The sequence below is a fragment of the Vanessa tameamea genome, chromosome 3, assembly GCF_037043105.1.
Source record: "Vanessa tameamea isolate UH-Manoa-2023 chromosome 3, ilVanTame1 primary haplotype, whole genome shotgun sequence".
NCBI lineage: Eukaryota > Metazoa > Arthropoda > Insecta > Lepidoptera > Nymphalidae > Vanessa > Vanessa tameamea.
Window position 1 is genome coordinate 11,973,859 of NC_087311.1, and position 16,111 is coordinate 11,989,969.

At 30.6% G+C, this 16,111-nt stretch overlaps 1 long non-coding RNA gene across 1 annotated transcript; it reads left to right on the forward strand.

The window, feature by feature from the left end:
* The first annotated feature begins 4,048 nt into the window (after window positions 1–4,048).
* LOC113397399 (uncharacterized) lies at window positions 4,049–15,453 on the forward strand. The gene is made up of 2 exons (XR_003368832.2): window positions 4,049–4,478; window positions 15,020–15,453. It is a non-coding gene; the product is annotated as an uncharacterized LOC113397399 (long non-coding RNA).
* The last annotated feature ends 658 nt before the right edge of the window (window positions 15,454–16,111 follow it).

Here is a 16,111-nt window from a genome sequence, read left to right on the forward strand (position 1 = left end):
ATAACAACATTTTAGACATTTATGTAAGTACTCAATTATAATTATATTCCGCTATTAATGGGTAACAAAAATATATATTGCTAAATGAAACACACTTAATAATTCTTAACCTGGCACCAACTTTAGCATAGTCGTACACATAACAACCTACTTAATACAACTTTAAAATGATTTACTGACATACAATGCACATAAACAGATTTTAATCCCTTATGGAACGCAGTTGAGCACTCAGAGAGGATTTTTTTTATTGCTAATTCAGGAATGAAATTTTGTACGAAAATACGTTTTGTCCGATGTTAGAGATTGGAAGTCGGTATTTAGATATTCTGTTAATGAAGTAAAAACAGTTTATAAAGCTTTTAGAAAATTTATCACTTAATAGGTGACATTTACTGTGGAAGATTATATGGGATATCGTAATTTTTGAATGTTAATAATATGTAAATCGGTTCTATTATTCAATTAAAAACAGTTGTGAAAATTGATGAACCTACAGTGTAAAAATTTGATGAGTAAATGTAAAGATTATCTGATTTTTCAAGATACGCGATTTTTATAATAGATATGATTATCAACAATACCATACTCACTTGATATGAGTTGAAAATGGGGAAGAAAGTTTGTCATTTCGGCTTAGGGTATTAACGGATGGAATCCATAATCACGTCACAAAATGAGGTAATCTTTATGCGCGTGCATTAGTAAGAGTGACACTCATGCTTACAAGATGCCTTAATTCGTGTGAGACGACTGTGATATATTTCAAAGGTGAATAAGAAAAAGACAGCCAAAATTATAAGTTAGGTTATACTTGTTAATTACAGGCAGATATTTAAACGTGAAGAGGCGCGCCTTCATGAGTAAAAATTTTACAAACGCCTATTCCATTATAACTACATAAAAAAACAGGTCTATAATATATTAATGGAACCTTTTTTTTTTTTTGTTTTACGAGGAGGAAATGCATTTACGCATGACACCCAGTCGGGGGACCGGGACGGGTATGTGGGACTCAACCGGGATCTAATGCCCCGTGCCAGGGCACGCTAATGCTAATGCCTTGTCCTACCCACTAAAACCATCCTCGAGTTTCCACCATGCCGCCGAGTGGTGAGGCCACGGGATCGCCAAGGGCATGCCCCACCCCACCAGCGGCAGCCGCCGTAAGGCGGCTGAATTTTCATGGAAAGCGCGTCTAGTGCGCGCCTTCCCCCTCATCCTCCATGTGGGAATGTGGAGAACTCCCCTGAGGTCGCGTCGAGGCTGGGCGTCAACGAAGCTGACGCCCTGCGGCGGATAAGATGGTAGGATCCGCCGCTGACCGCCGGTGTAAAACACCTGGGAGGCTCGAGTTGCGAGCCCTCCCACTCCCTCCTAGCCAACGAGGATACTCACATGGTCCGCCCTGACGCCGATCAGGGACGTACCAGGAGCCGCCCCGCGGCATCCCTCCCGCCAGTCTTAGTCGTGGCTGACGAGCAAACTCAAGCCCCATTGCCCAGGGTACACCACGAGGAGATGACTGACAGGTACCCTATATTAATGGAACCTGCTTAACCGCGTGAAGCTTTATGTATATAATGTAATATTATACAAATCTAACTCTTCCCGAGATTCAAACTGTCCCAATAGCAAATATGATCTTTGGTTTAGCGGTTAAAGTATAAAGAGGTAACAGACAGAGTTACTTTCGTATTTATAATATTACTATAGATATGTAAATATACATGTGCTAAAATAAGGTATATGAATTGTATAAAAAACCAATAATAGTTGAAAATGTCGATAGGTTCCGAATAATGATTCCGGTAGGATATCCTATGGGATACACGGATAGTATTAATGCGATATGTAAACAAAACGATTGAACGTTGCCCATTTAAGTGCATTTTCTCTAATTATTTCCAAGATTTTTTTTCGGTAAACAATAATCTTTCCAACGATTGTAATATTTATATATAGCAAAGGCTTTATATCGTATCATCACTTGTATTTTAATATAATAAAGTCGTTCTTAATAATACTTTTGTAAATTGTTAATGGAATTATGCAAATATAAACAATAACTAAGAAATGTTAGCCATCCCGCTATAAAATTAACACTATTGTCCCGCAGTAACATTGTGAGTGCTGTATTTAATTAAATGGAAATATCTTATTCATACTTACTACGCGACCATTTCGCGATGCGTGTACTAAAATTTTGTATATGATTGATTTGTTTCAATTGAGTAATTTAAAAATGGATACCATTTTCTACAGACGCGCTGAGTTTCTTTCGCCGGTTCTTCTCAAGTCAGGGTATTTTGTTTTCCGAATACATACAATAAAATTAGAGTGTCTGTTTGTAATATTAAAATAACCGTTCTTTACTAAATGCATATGTATGTAAACACGGTACATATACCAAAATTTCTTTTTTTTAATTTTTGTCTAGTTGTTTGTTCCAAGAACGCCTTGACCGATTTTGACGGGACTTTCACTGGTAGATAGCTGATGCAATAAGGAGTAACTGAGGCTACAAAAATAACTTTTTTGTTAATATCAACCGCGCACGAAGTCGCGGGCACAGCTTGTAATTTATATATTTGCTAAATGGCCGTGCCGAGCACTAAATGGAATTTGTATATTATCAAAAGTGTATTCGTTGAATATTAAGAATTAATTTATAAATTATTGTATATTATCATATAGTTGTATGTATGACCTCAAAATAAATATAAGTATCAGAATATGTAAATAAGTTTTAATAGGTTTTTGTTTCCGCTACATTGAAACGTTAAAGATATTTTTGGATATTTTTTTGTCACATACTTATGCATTATTATTACGTATTTGTATTTGAAATTAATAATATTATTTGTCATTTACGACGTAACAAAATCACAACAAAAGTACGCTTCGCTATTTTTGTGTAATTACTATTTTATTTTTATTTACTTTATTGCTATAACATGCGGACTGATCTATGTTATGGACTTGATTTTACTTACGTTTTGGTTATTGCATGTTCTTCGATAAAATGAAGTGTATTCGTTGAGGAAAAGCCACAACCCTGTTAAGATGAAATTATGTGAATCAATTATATCAATGGAAGGACATTCTTTCCAAAAACCCATTGCACAGTAGTTAAAAATAATTGATTAATTTACCTACTACATATTTGTAAAACTTGTAAAAATGTCGTTCATTTGGTATTGCACTTATGACATTACTATTTTTTTAATATGACAAAACATAATATTTTCTCGTTAAGGCAATACTGTGAGTATCTAATCCTAATATATTACTGTTACATTACATCATAATATTACTTTATTGTCTAAAATCATTTTTAACTCTAATACTTAAACGATACTAACTCGTATGTGATCCAGTATTTTTTTTTTTTTTGTAATATTCAAAAATTTTAATGAATGTGGACTATTTAACTATGTAAATCACACATGTACTTATGACAATATATACATGAGAGTACTCATTTATATATTGTCCATACCATTTAATTTTAAAGGGTTATAATTAAATTTGAGAAAATAAAACAAAATAAATTCCTAAAAAATCAATTATCGCTATGACAATATTAACATTTTTGGATCAAAGAGACATCATAGAGATGTCTACTTGTCGAAAAAAGTGATTGCAATAATATTCTCCTTAACTGTTGTATTTAATATTAAAAGTGATGGTCTATCATAGAGAATGTTATTGTTATAATTATTGACATTTATCTTGATTTATAATATATCTATTAAACTTCAGAATCCTTCTAATATAATGAGTCATTTACTAATTAATAAAAATATACACATTATAAATAATAATAACATTAAATAAAATATTATGTATTCAAGCTATGACTTTTCTAACACGTAGTATGTTATAGATCTTAAAAACCATTATATTCTGATAATATTTAATCCGAATTTAATATGACAAATATGTTACAAGGAAATGTAGGAAAATCTTAAAATAAATTCGAATTGTAAGTGGTATGAAAATAAACAAGTTAGGCAACTGTTGAAAACTCCAATTTTCAGTCAATTCGAATACAATCCGAGCGATCCTTTCTACGTGGAATCCGTAAAATGCATCACCACCTCAATTTTATTAGGCACATGTCTGACATTATTTACAAGAGCGGGTGATCTCGCGAACGATACCTAGAACGTATTTACCAAAAGGGTATTCATATTAGATTTTCGATCTCGCAACGCCAGCCGGCTGTATCGAGAATGTCAGCGATACGTACGATACTTTATTCGAGTCTATTCGTGTACGCCGCTCGCCGCGACACGGAAGAGTGTCAAATAAATACAGGTTGAAATATATCAGCTGTCGGGTTCTGTGATCCTGGTATATACGTGCCATTTGAAGAATGAATTTTTACTTGTTTTTTGTGTTATTCGGATATTTTTTTACGTGGAGCAGCGGGATGCTGTACCGGCGGGACTCCGATAATGTTTTGAAACCCGGTGAGATATATTTTTTCGGTAATAAATAACCAAAAATGGAACGGAAAATCGCAACACAAAGCAGAATTAATAGACTTTTATCTGACACTATGAAAATTTAAACTAAAATATTTGGCATTAGGAGCTTAAAGTTATTAATACTTTAAAAAAAATAATAAAAGCATAATAATACTAAATACAAAAAAAAATGTTTATAAATTGTATAAAAAATATAAAATTTAATATAAATATTAAATATATGAATCTAACATTGAACTTGGAACTTTGCACATATAAACCGCTATACAAACTATTGAGGACTCGCAACCGTTTCTCTTCATAAAAGCTTATATAATACCTATACAACTGACCATGTTAAATTTATGCACGTAAGGCATTTCTCTATAACCTATATTGCACCTGAACCCAATGCCTAGAATGTCCATACATTCAACATCTAATCTATCGGCAACTAGTTACGGCTCATAAGGAATTCAAAGCGCTCGGCCTTGAGAAACCGTATATCTCAGATTATATAGGTATAGTTACTAAAACCACAGTAACTTTGTGATGTTTGCATCTTAACCCTATTAACATATTATTGAAGCTGGTTGTATGTAAAATGTATGTCTCATTATCATTTTATGTTGTTTTTCACTTAGGAAGGCAAATAGACTGGTAGATAGTAAGTGGTCACCGTAGCCCTTGACACTAATAAATATTAACTATGACATTTTTTCACCGTCAACGACGAAGTCTTTTATATCGCTCAGGAAGTAACACTTTTCGAATTTTTGGATTATAGACAAAACATACAAAATTCTTGAAATTAACACTTTTATATGATTGGTTGAGACTTTTATGTTAAAGGAAGTTAAAGGAAGGTGGACTAGTTTAAGATAAGATTTCATAGTTTAATTTTCAAGTTGGTATTATTATTATTTTTTAAGTTATTTTAGACGATCAAACAAACATACAGTTACAGTTAAAATCAAATCGTACAATTTAACCTTTCGCAATATGTTTTTTCATTTTATATATTATGTTCGAGTTTTAAACGTACATTTTTTATATTATCCACGACGTTACGAACGTGTTGCCTGATGTGGTCACGAGCTGACATAGAGCAACATCATAAAAAAGGTGTGATCGCGGTTTAAGCCAGAATATAATACATAAAATTAATAAATATATTTATTTTAAATTCAAGCAAAAAGTATAATTACTTTTGAATGTATTATAAGTACAACAGTTGCATATACTCTTTTCTTAATAAATATAAAAGAGAGTTTGGCTTGAAAAATCTGTGCGTTTTTACACCATTAATCCGATTTTGATGAAACTTTTGTGAGTTGTTCTACGTAACGCAAAGAACCCAAAAATATAAGAATTTATCATTGTATGTTTATGTTTCAATATAAATGACCTTGTGAACCAAAATTAATATTATGTTTTGCTTTATTTATTCTCATTCATGTATAATACATTTTTAAATATCAAATACAAAATATATAAAATATATTTAAAAATATAATAATATATATTTAATATTATGTTATTTATTATGATAAGTCAGTATGTAAAAATGTAGGAAGTCTACTTATAATTGTCGTATCGATTTGAATCTCACCAAGAATAAATAATTCACATGATAATACAATAATTTAACATAACTTAGTTGATCTGATGATAGGGTCAGAACGTACATAGTCAAACTTTACGCGTTTACATTCATTTAGTTTTGGTTTTATTGGATTAGTTAAATAAATAACACTTTCAAAAGCGTATTTTTTAAAATTGATAATTTAAATATTTTATATTACACCATATGAATAACTTTTATTAAATATTTTATTATTATGTTCTGTGGTAACATTTGTGGAAGGTGATCAAGTTTATTAATATTATATTCTTATATACTTTATGCAGAATAAAATTGCCTTGAAACTGCGCACGCGTTGAAGTGTAGCTGCACTTTCGATTTCGAAAAGCATGTTTTTTTAACAGTGTTATTTTAAATTTTAAACATTTTTGTATATACGATTATATAAAACCCTTATTTAACATCATTATATTTAAACGTAAATTTTTAACATAAAATTTTGTATTTATTGTTCAAATAAACTTACCGTAATATTATTTAAACATGTTTCATTTACGTATTGGCGAAGTTATGTAATAGATAATATGGATATACATATGATATTTATCATGTTTATCATTGGTTAGATAATTGGGATAGCACAGTGGTTAGAACGCGTGCATCTTAACCGATGATTACGGATTCAAAGTTCAAACCCAAGCACCGCTAAATTTACCATCAGCTATAATTAATATCGGAATGAGCAGTGAAGAAAAATATCTTTAATTTAAATGAAATACTGCGATATGTCTGTCCGCCAACCTACATTAGAGCAGCTTTGTGGAATTAGCTCCAAAATCCTTCTCCTCGAAGGGAGAGCTTGCCTTTGCCAGTGGTGGGATATTAACAGGCTGTTACGTTACCAAACAATGCTTATTCAATACTCAATACTCAGCATTGATCTGGTTTGATGGCTGCGGCAGTGTAACAGTAGACAGTTCCCGAGGTTAGTGGCGCATTGACAATGTAGGGTATGGATAATATTTTCTGTAGTGTCATTCTAGTCAACACACAAGTTGAGACAAATACCTATTATAATATCTTAGTACCCCAGGTTGGTAGCCCATTAAATAATAAAATATATATTATAAATGAAAACGTTTATTTTTTATGCTTTCATGACTCAACTCCTCGACCGATCATCATGTAATTTAGCATATCCATTGTCAGTAGTATGAAAAAGAAAATATTTTATCTAATACGTGAACCCATCTCCCCTCTCGTATGTACAGGTAAAGAACCACGGATGGACACTACGTACAAAATAAACCGAATTATTTACGTAAAACCGCATTGTTTATTTAACAAGTTAAAACTTTCGTATAGCAACACCAATAATGTACAGTCACAAACAAAAACACATTACATTATTTCAATCGGCAGAAATATTTGTCCCGAACTGACATCGGTGTGGCGTCGGTTCGGCCACTTGATGGGTAAAAATGTCACATCGGCTCTAACTAACGATTCCGTCGAACTGCATTCATCAGAGGTGCCTATTGTCGCCGTTTATATAAATTTATATGGCGAACGTTGGATAGCGTGTAGTTGTTAATTAAAATTAGTCATGAAATAAATTAATTTTCAGTTTAGAAACACTTTATCGGTATACATTTTCATTCGTTTTATTTAAAATAAGTAGGCGGACTGACAAATGAGCCATCTGATGGTAAGTGGTCACCACCTCTGATGGACGTTGGCTTTGTAAGAAATATTAACCGTACCCGGTTTTGTCAATGCGCTTTTAACCTTGGGATAAAATATATGCCTTGTGGAAGTTCACTAGCCACTCCTTTAAAACTCGAACACAACAACACTAAAATTCGTTGTTTGGAGGTAGAATATGTGCTGGTATATTATTATCATTATTTAGTTGTCTTGTTTAACTATTAATATGGTAACTATTATTACAGAGTCCTTCTACATAGAGCATAGTCTTACATAGCCTTCTGGAGTACTATCAAATATTATGGTACAAAAAAAAGACGATTTAGATGCAGACATTTTTTTACGAATTAATGTTTTAATTAACAGATGGTAGCTACCTAGGTTTCCACACAACCCTACCACCAAAAAGTTATATGTTTGAAGACGCCTTAGCTCAGGAAGTACGAGTATGAATCGAATTAGAATATTTAAAAAAAAATAGTTTATTCATTGATGAAAATTGAAGACTACATAACTTAATAACTTAAGCTAAAATGTAAAGGAGCGTAGCAGTAAACATAAATGTCAACTAATCTGACATTTAGTTAGCTGTACGTAAGTTAGTTAAGTATAAGTTAGTTTACTGGTATTTAGTTAATGAGATGCAAATGCTTATGTTCTCCTGGTGTATGAAGTTAGCATGCCGCAAGGGCCAAGGCACAGCTCGTTAGGTTATCATTAAATGCAAGGTAATATATTACTCATTAATCCCATTCCATCCAATAAAGTTCAACTGTTAGACAAAGCCGTTGTTAAGTCGAATTCGAAAGTCAAAATAATGGGTCTTCGTTATATGAATTTGAATGCATACAAGTTGTAATCTCAATACGTTTTTTCTTTACTGTTGTGTAAGGACAGCATTTTGAACGAATAGTCCTTCGCGCTTGAAGAACTAACTGCTAAAGGCTTTTTATCGAACGGTCTATGATATAGCTTCCAGTACTTCTATGATTTTCGAATTAAAAAAATATTATTAATATTTCCATTACACGAACTTTAAATATTAATTATTTTTATTTTTTTAATTATTCGTCGTCTTAATTTACTTGCACGTAAACAACGCTTACAACATAAATGGATATACGAGTTTTCAATTTGGTAGCGAATCGACATCGCCTACGCAATTAATTTGCATACAGCACTGGTTGGAAATACAAAAATATGTATTATATTATATATTTTCATTAAATCCAAAATTAGTACCATGACTTCTCTTTAATATGATTACGGTATTTGAGTTATTGCAAAGGTAGCTTAGAATACAAGGCAGTTAGGTCAAGTGCTCATACCATTGACAGTTAAGCTAAATTAACTTGTGCCTTTGACTACACCACACACAACCACCACAATACGGCTATAAAAAAGTGATTTTTAGTAGCAGTTTATTAGTTAGATTTTAGGTTTGGAAGATTTTATGAAAATACACCAATATAAAGGTATTTATAATTCGAAAACGATATTTAAAAGTTAATTTGCAATGAATATTAAACGATATTAAAACTTACAGAAAATTATTATAAATAATTAACTTACAAGTTATTCGTTTTCTTATGGATCGTCATATTATTTTATACGAATGTACTGGATTTTAAGTCGAGCAACATGATAGACAAAATTTTAGAATTATTAATTTGAGTGCACAATTATTCTTTTATTGTTATTTTATTATTTCTGACTTAAAGTTTTATTTTTGTTACTATACATACATATATGTTATATGTTAAATATTTTTGCAAAAGTCAACAGCAGTTTACAGAATTATTTTTAACTTTTTCGACGGCTTCGTTGGGATGACATTTAAAATGGTATTTTAAAAACATCAATATTAAAATAACGAATTCTTGTTAAATTTTTACTAACGACGACAATAACAAAATTGTAAAATACAAATGTCGAAGTTCTAGTTTTAAATAATAAGCCATACAAGTTAAAAAGCACTTAGACATTTTATATATGCTTATAATACAGTTCATCTTAACTATCAAGTAATTTAAACTTGAAATAAAACTACTACATTGAAATATATCAATAAAACCAGACTATGTAAAATTTTCCTTTATATAAATTTATAGTTAAGTCAAAAATTCCGAAATATTGAATCGTAGATACATTACAAAGATCAAAAAGAAAACATTTTCATAATTATTATATATATTTCAAAAATATGTGTAATATGGATATAACACAGTATAATATATATATATATTTCATATTCATATTTTGTCGACACTGAATAAAATAATTCCATTGTTATCATTTTCTATAGTATTCAAACCAAAAAAATTATTTTCATAAATTCAATTTTTATTATGCAATAGACAACAACTGAAATATAGACAATACTTTAAACTGTAAATATATTAGATCATTATTTAAAAACGTGTGTTCCATTTAAAAAAAAAAACATTCTATTCTGTATTCATAAAAATAATGCCAGTCATACAAAGCAGTGTATAAAACAACCATAGCGGTATAACCGCAGTTATATTTACGCGTAAAAGGTCCGACTCGGTCGACCTTGCGCGAGCAGGCCACGGTCAAGAATACTTAAAGAGCTCTTATGTCAGCGAGAAACCTGTCGCATTGTCTATCTATACTCTACATTATTTGTTCGTATGTGCTTTTGCTGTACGGATATATAATTACATTAAATAAGTTATTAAAATATACACATTATACGTCTAAAGTGATTTCGGCATGGAATAAAAATTAATATTTATATTGGGTTTATTAATTTAATTAAGCTAGCTTTAGCAAAAGAATTTAAATTTATTTTTTACTAGTAGTTCAACGTGCACAATGCACATTACCTTTCTGAATACTAGAATGTATGTTTATAATTAAATAAAGTTTACGTGTTAAAAATATTCACATAAGCAACATCCAGTTAGCAACTCGCACGAACTTCAGTAATAAAAACATGCACGAATGAGTGAAACTCTAAAAACAACAACATTCAATTAACCTAAGCTGAAACGGTCACTGTTTTCCTGAAAACTTTCGAACTCAACGCTACCGGTAGATGTTTGGAACATTAAAACATTTTAGTTCCACCTTCCATAAATAAATGTTAAACACATTAATATACACCTCTTAGTATTTATTTATTCAACAAACAAACATCATTATAACTTTGAACTAATATTCGAAATAACGTAAAACTTTTTCTACTAAATTAAACAAAACGATAGCGTCTTACAAATGCCAGCCATGTCTAAGTATATTATATGTGTTAGATTGTGTACTGCTTATTGATTTGCCTTATAAGCCCAGTTGGTAACTTTTCAGACTACAGATTCCGAAGTCCGAGGCTAAAACTACGAATGGGGGCAATAAAAAATATTGGTTTTCCTGCCAATAAATTCTCACTATCAATCCGGAGTTTTCAACTTGATATTGCCTAAACTCAGCCATAACCACCGTGACTTAAATCTGCCCGTAGGAATTCACATATAAATAAAAATCACCGTATCTCAGGATGTTTATAATTCCGATAGGAGACCCTGCAGAATTATATATAGATCTACGTATACGTATTTAGTCATAACAAATGTAAATGTAATGTCATTTTTCTACCTAATGTTTGGTGGCTAGTCTGGGCTACTAAGTGTAGTACCATTTTAGAATCCAGACTAAATGCGCCATCTTTTAAAGCCACTTGCCAAAGGAGTGCAGTACATTTTTTTTACATGACAATCTTATAAAGATGGATGATGTAATCTTTTTTGCGTAATGGTTGCGCAATAAAATGATGTTTTTCTAAAAGTGAGTTATTTTTGTATCGATTTTAGATTACAATTTATAAAAAGGTTATTCAGGGACCCGTTACACAAAAAATAATCAAAACATGGTCAAGATTCGTAGTCACAAAGCTTGAAAGACTGTCAATTTCAAAAAGCCAATATATTTTTTTAATTGTTTATAAAAAATTTTTTTTTTTATTTTTCCGATTACCCCCACCAATCGCCCTTTATCGGCTTGACGTTGATTTCCGGGACACCTGTATATTAAAGAACATGTCATATAGTAAAGCGGTCGTATGATACTCAGTGATGTTATTGGTGTACGCTTTAAAGGACGCCTCCAATTTACAAATACTCGACCTTGTACTTAGTATAAATAATCCTAATGACCACACCTTAATTCATGTGTCATCACCATATTGTACAAAAACCTTATTAAATGATATAAGTTATTTACCTGTTCCTATATAAAAATTATAATCAAAATAAAAATAAAAAGTATATACTTAATTATTGAGAACGAATAAAAAAATAATAATAAGCGCCTTTATCAAAAACCAAGGGTGTCATGAGAGGCGATTGAAGTAATTATTATCAGAGCAAATAATAATTACTCAACTACTTGCGCAACTATAAAGTTACAACCTGAAAAAATATTCCTAAGAATGATGAGCATCAAGCGCCCTTAAATCACTGTCAAATAATTTTTTTATACCGTTTAAGTACCGAAAGCAAATAAATGCAATAAAAACGAACATCGATCGTAAATATGTTTTTTTCCACACAAACCCTCAATATCCTTTGATTTCCATCAAACCAACGTAGTACGTTCGTAGTGTGTTAGTGCAGTAAATAAACTACCTTCAGCTTCGATGGTTTTGCTTTCAAAGCAGAATTGCTTCAAATGCTGTAAAAATTTGAACGAATACGCTGAGTTATCGAATAAAATATAAAATTTTATAAATATGTTTTCGAAAACTGATAACTGTAGTGTACAACCTTCGTAAATTATCACTTACATGAAATAAAGAAAAATACAATCAATTTAGCGTATTATGTAGGTTAGATTATTTATACGAATAATATATTTTAAAAAGTTACCCTCTCTGTCTGTCTGTTACACTTTACAGCTAAACTGTTTCGATTTTTGAGGATATTTGGTATGAAAAAAGGTCGGATCTCAAGGAAGGACATAGCCTACTCTATTTTTAAAACCTATTCAAAGGGGTAAAATTGGGGTTGAAGAAGAATGCAGAAATTCTTCAAAGTTGAAAATGTGCAAAAAACTGCTATAAAATAAATTACAAATATTGGAAATGATAAAATAAATCAAAATATTCTTTATATATTATAAAGTATATATCGAAATATTATATTTGCTTGTTTCGTTTGTTTGTCCAAACTGATGTGAGTTTTTATGATGAAATTGCAATAGGGCGCGCTTCTAAAAGAAGCGTGCAAAAAGCCTTTATTCCTTGGTTCTTAAAGAAAATAATTGCTATACATCTAATGCAGTTTATTTATATGCATATATCAGAAGAAAACTTAATCAGGTATTCCTTGTACAATTTCTTGTCGATAGAAATCAATTTGAACACAATATCGTTATCTAAAAAATAATATAAGAAAGAAACGATTGCACAAATATACACATAACGGAAACACACAAAGACATACATAAAAACTCGTAATTAAACTTTAATAATCTCAAAATCCAACCTCGAAATACTTCAATAACGTCTAGATGTGAAGATAAATAAGATTTTCTTATTCAAGGTTCGTTCTCGTACATTTTTAAAATTTGTTTTCGAAATATATAACGCTTAATATACAGTTTGAGCTATTTTATGAGGTAAGATAAATAACAGATGAAAAGTTTTTAAAAGCCGTCAGTTTCATCCGGCACCAAGATTGGTTAAGAGTTTAGAATTTTCATATGATTTAAATCAGAAAAGAATTCTGCATGTGAATATCATCGCCCCGCAGAAATTTATACAGCTCCACGCTGAAACGTCAGAAAATCTCTGACTTAAATTTTAAATATTGTATTCTCTCAAAATATATTCTTCGAATAACTCTCCTTAATATGTAAAGGAATGTACTATCTATAAGTAATCACTTTATATGTAGATACTTTATGACATTGTTAAAATTACGAAAACTTTAATAAAAAAAATCTCACGTAAAGAATAAATGTAAAAACAATAGAAAATAGAGTATAACACAGTGTAATACAAAACATACCTATATTTGCCTCATTGTGTAATAAGAAACTGTATTAATTTATTGATCAAAATCACACAACTGTAAAATGTAAAATATTTTATTAAACATAAAAATATAAAGTTAAAGAGACTCTTCCGCTCTTAGACATTGTAGAAGTATAAGCTACTCCTTAAACAGTCAATAGGACGTCAATCTTGGGAAGATTATATCCCTTCTGCCGGTTATTACATTGGCTCAATTACTCTCCAAGAAAGAATACGACAATAAAGAATATTCATGTTTGGCGGAAGATTAATTGATTAGCGACTGATACATACACACCCATATATGCCTGTACGAAATCTATAACCTGGTTAGAATACACTATTACACAGGATATGAGAACTTTATTGTATATTTAACAAGATAGAACTATTTCTACGTAGACAGTAGTATATCTTTTTGAAACGTAGTTATTTTACGTGGCTTACAGTAAAGTAAACAGGTACAATCATCACGCGTTATGCTCCAGGCGACCTTTCCCTCTCTTTCTAATTCTCTGTCTCTTTCTATTATATAAAATTTTATTTTAAACTTTATTCTTGTTATTTTAATATCTCACGGGATTTTAATAAAAATGTCATTTAATTACTCTCAATCGTTATTAATTTATTTTATTTTATCTGTTATTTAATACATAATATATGAAAACAACTTCATTCCAATCGGGTATCCACAGACACCTTTCGTTAGTTAGTAGACTTAAACGTAGACTCAGTCCATCCTGCATCGCATACGCAGCCCGGACAGGTTCAAACATTTCGAGTTATTATTATGTGCGAGATGGATTCCGCGTGTGCGGCGCGTCGTCACTATGAACGCGCATTACACGGGACTCTGTATCTGACTCTAATTCTTTAAGGATATAATGTTAGTTATATCTGTGGCTTTTAAAGCTTTATGGCACACTTGAGAGGCCCGATCTAATAGGCTTCCATTTCTTAGATGCTCTACAAGTCTTTATATATGCCTGCCAACTATATGATTTAAGATTGTCAAAAACTGGTCGTTTAATTTTATTATTATTCAAACCGAACCAAATCATTATGATTTATAAAATATTTACATTTAATAGTAGACTTGGTTTTGAATAGTACCTACTAAGACAGCTCTACACGAAGCCAATGGTATTATGTATATATTTTTCCAGTTTTAACACAATATTTTATATTTTTTTAAATAATATTTTCTGTTATCTGTTACAGATCTCCTGCCAGTATCCTCGACGGTGATGCCACTGCCATTCTACTCGGTATTCAGTTATGAAAAAAAATTACTCCGAGACAAATATAAGAAACGACCCCAAGGGAAAATCTCGCTAGTTACTAAGCAGCCGAAATAAGACACATATTAGCCAACATTTAAGAATTTTGTTCTTTTTTCTACGAAGGAGGAAAATTAGTATAATTAAATTGTATTTATTTGGAAGGAATAAACATTCTATAATAAATAAACACACAAACACAATTAAATTAAATATTTGTATAAGCTATGTCTTCTTGTCGTCTCTCTATTTCTATATACAGTACTATTGTAGACACTACATTAACGTAACGTAACGTGTCGTTTAATTCTAAATAATATACAAGTTATTCTTTGTTACCTATATAATATATTATTTGCCAAAATGTTTTTTTTTTTATAATAAAGATGTTACCTTCAACAACATGTTTAAGAAAAATCCTCCTGTAAACTCATTATTTTAATTAATTTGAATTAACATTGAATAAACATTATAATTTTTAACGACGTTGAAACTAATATATATATTGTTATTGTTTTAAAGTAATCATTTAATTTGTATTGTTACAAATTATTGAATATATTGGTTTAATAAAAGTATTTGTTATTTTTTTTCAATATGTAAGACGTTTATTTGGAATATCGTACAAGCCATTTATAATTTTGTAATTTTTTCAAGTATAATATGTTCAGAATTATATATTTAAAGAAACTTATTAACACTTAATGGTTTAAATAATTTTCATTTCTATTAATAGATTTCAAATTTATAATTTTTGACTTCACTTTTAATAATCTTAGATACGTAACAGATACATCAACAAATGTGTGCTGCCTTCATCAATTAACAAACAACCATTAAAATTTCATTGAAATGGTTTAGTCTATAGAAATATGTAACAACATACTTAATCCCGCCAGAGAGACATCGATGTTGTTAGACAATACACCCCTACATATATTTTATATAGTAATTGGATTTCTTTCAATATCGGCAACTACAGGTGAGGGCGGACCATCAGGTGACCCATGGCCGTGATCAAAAAAATTAAAGA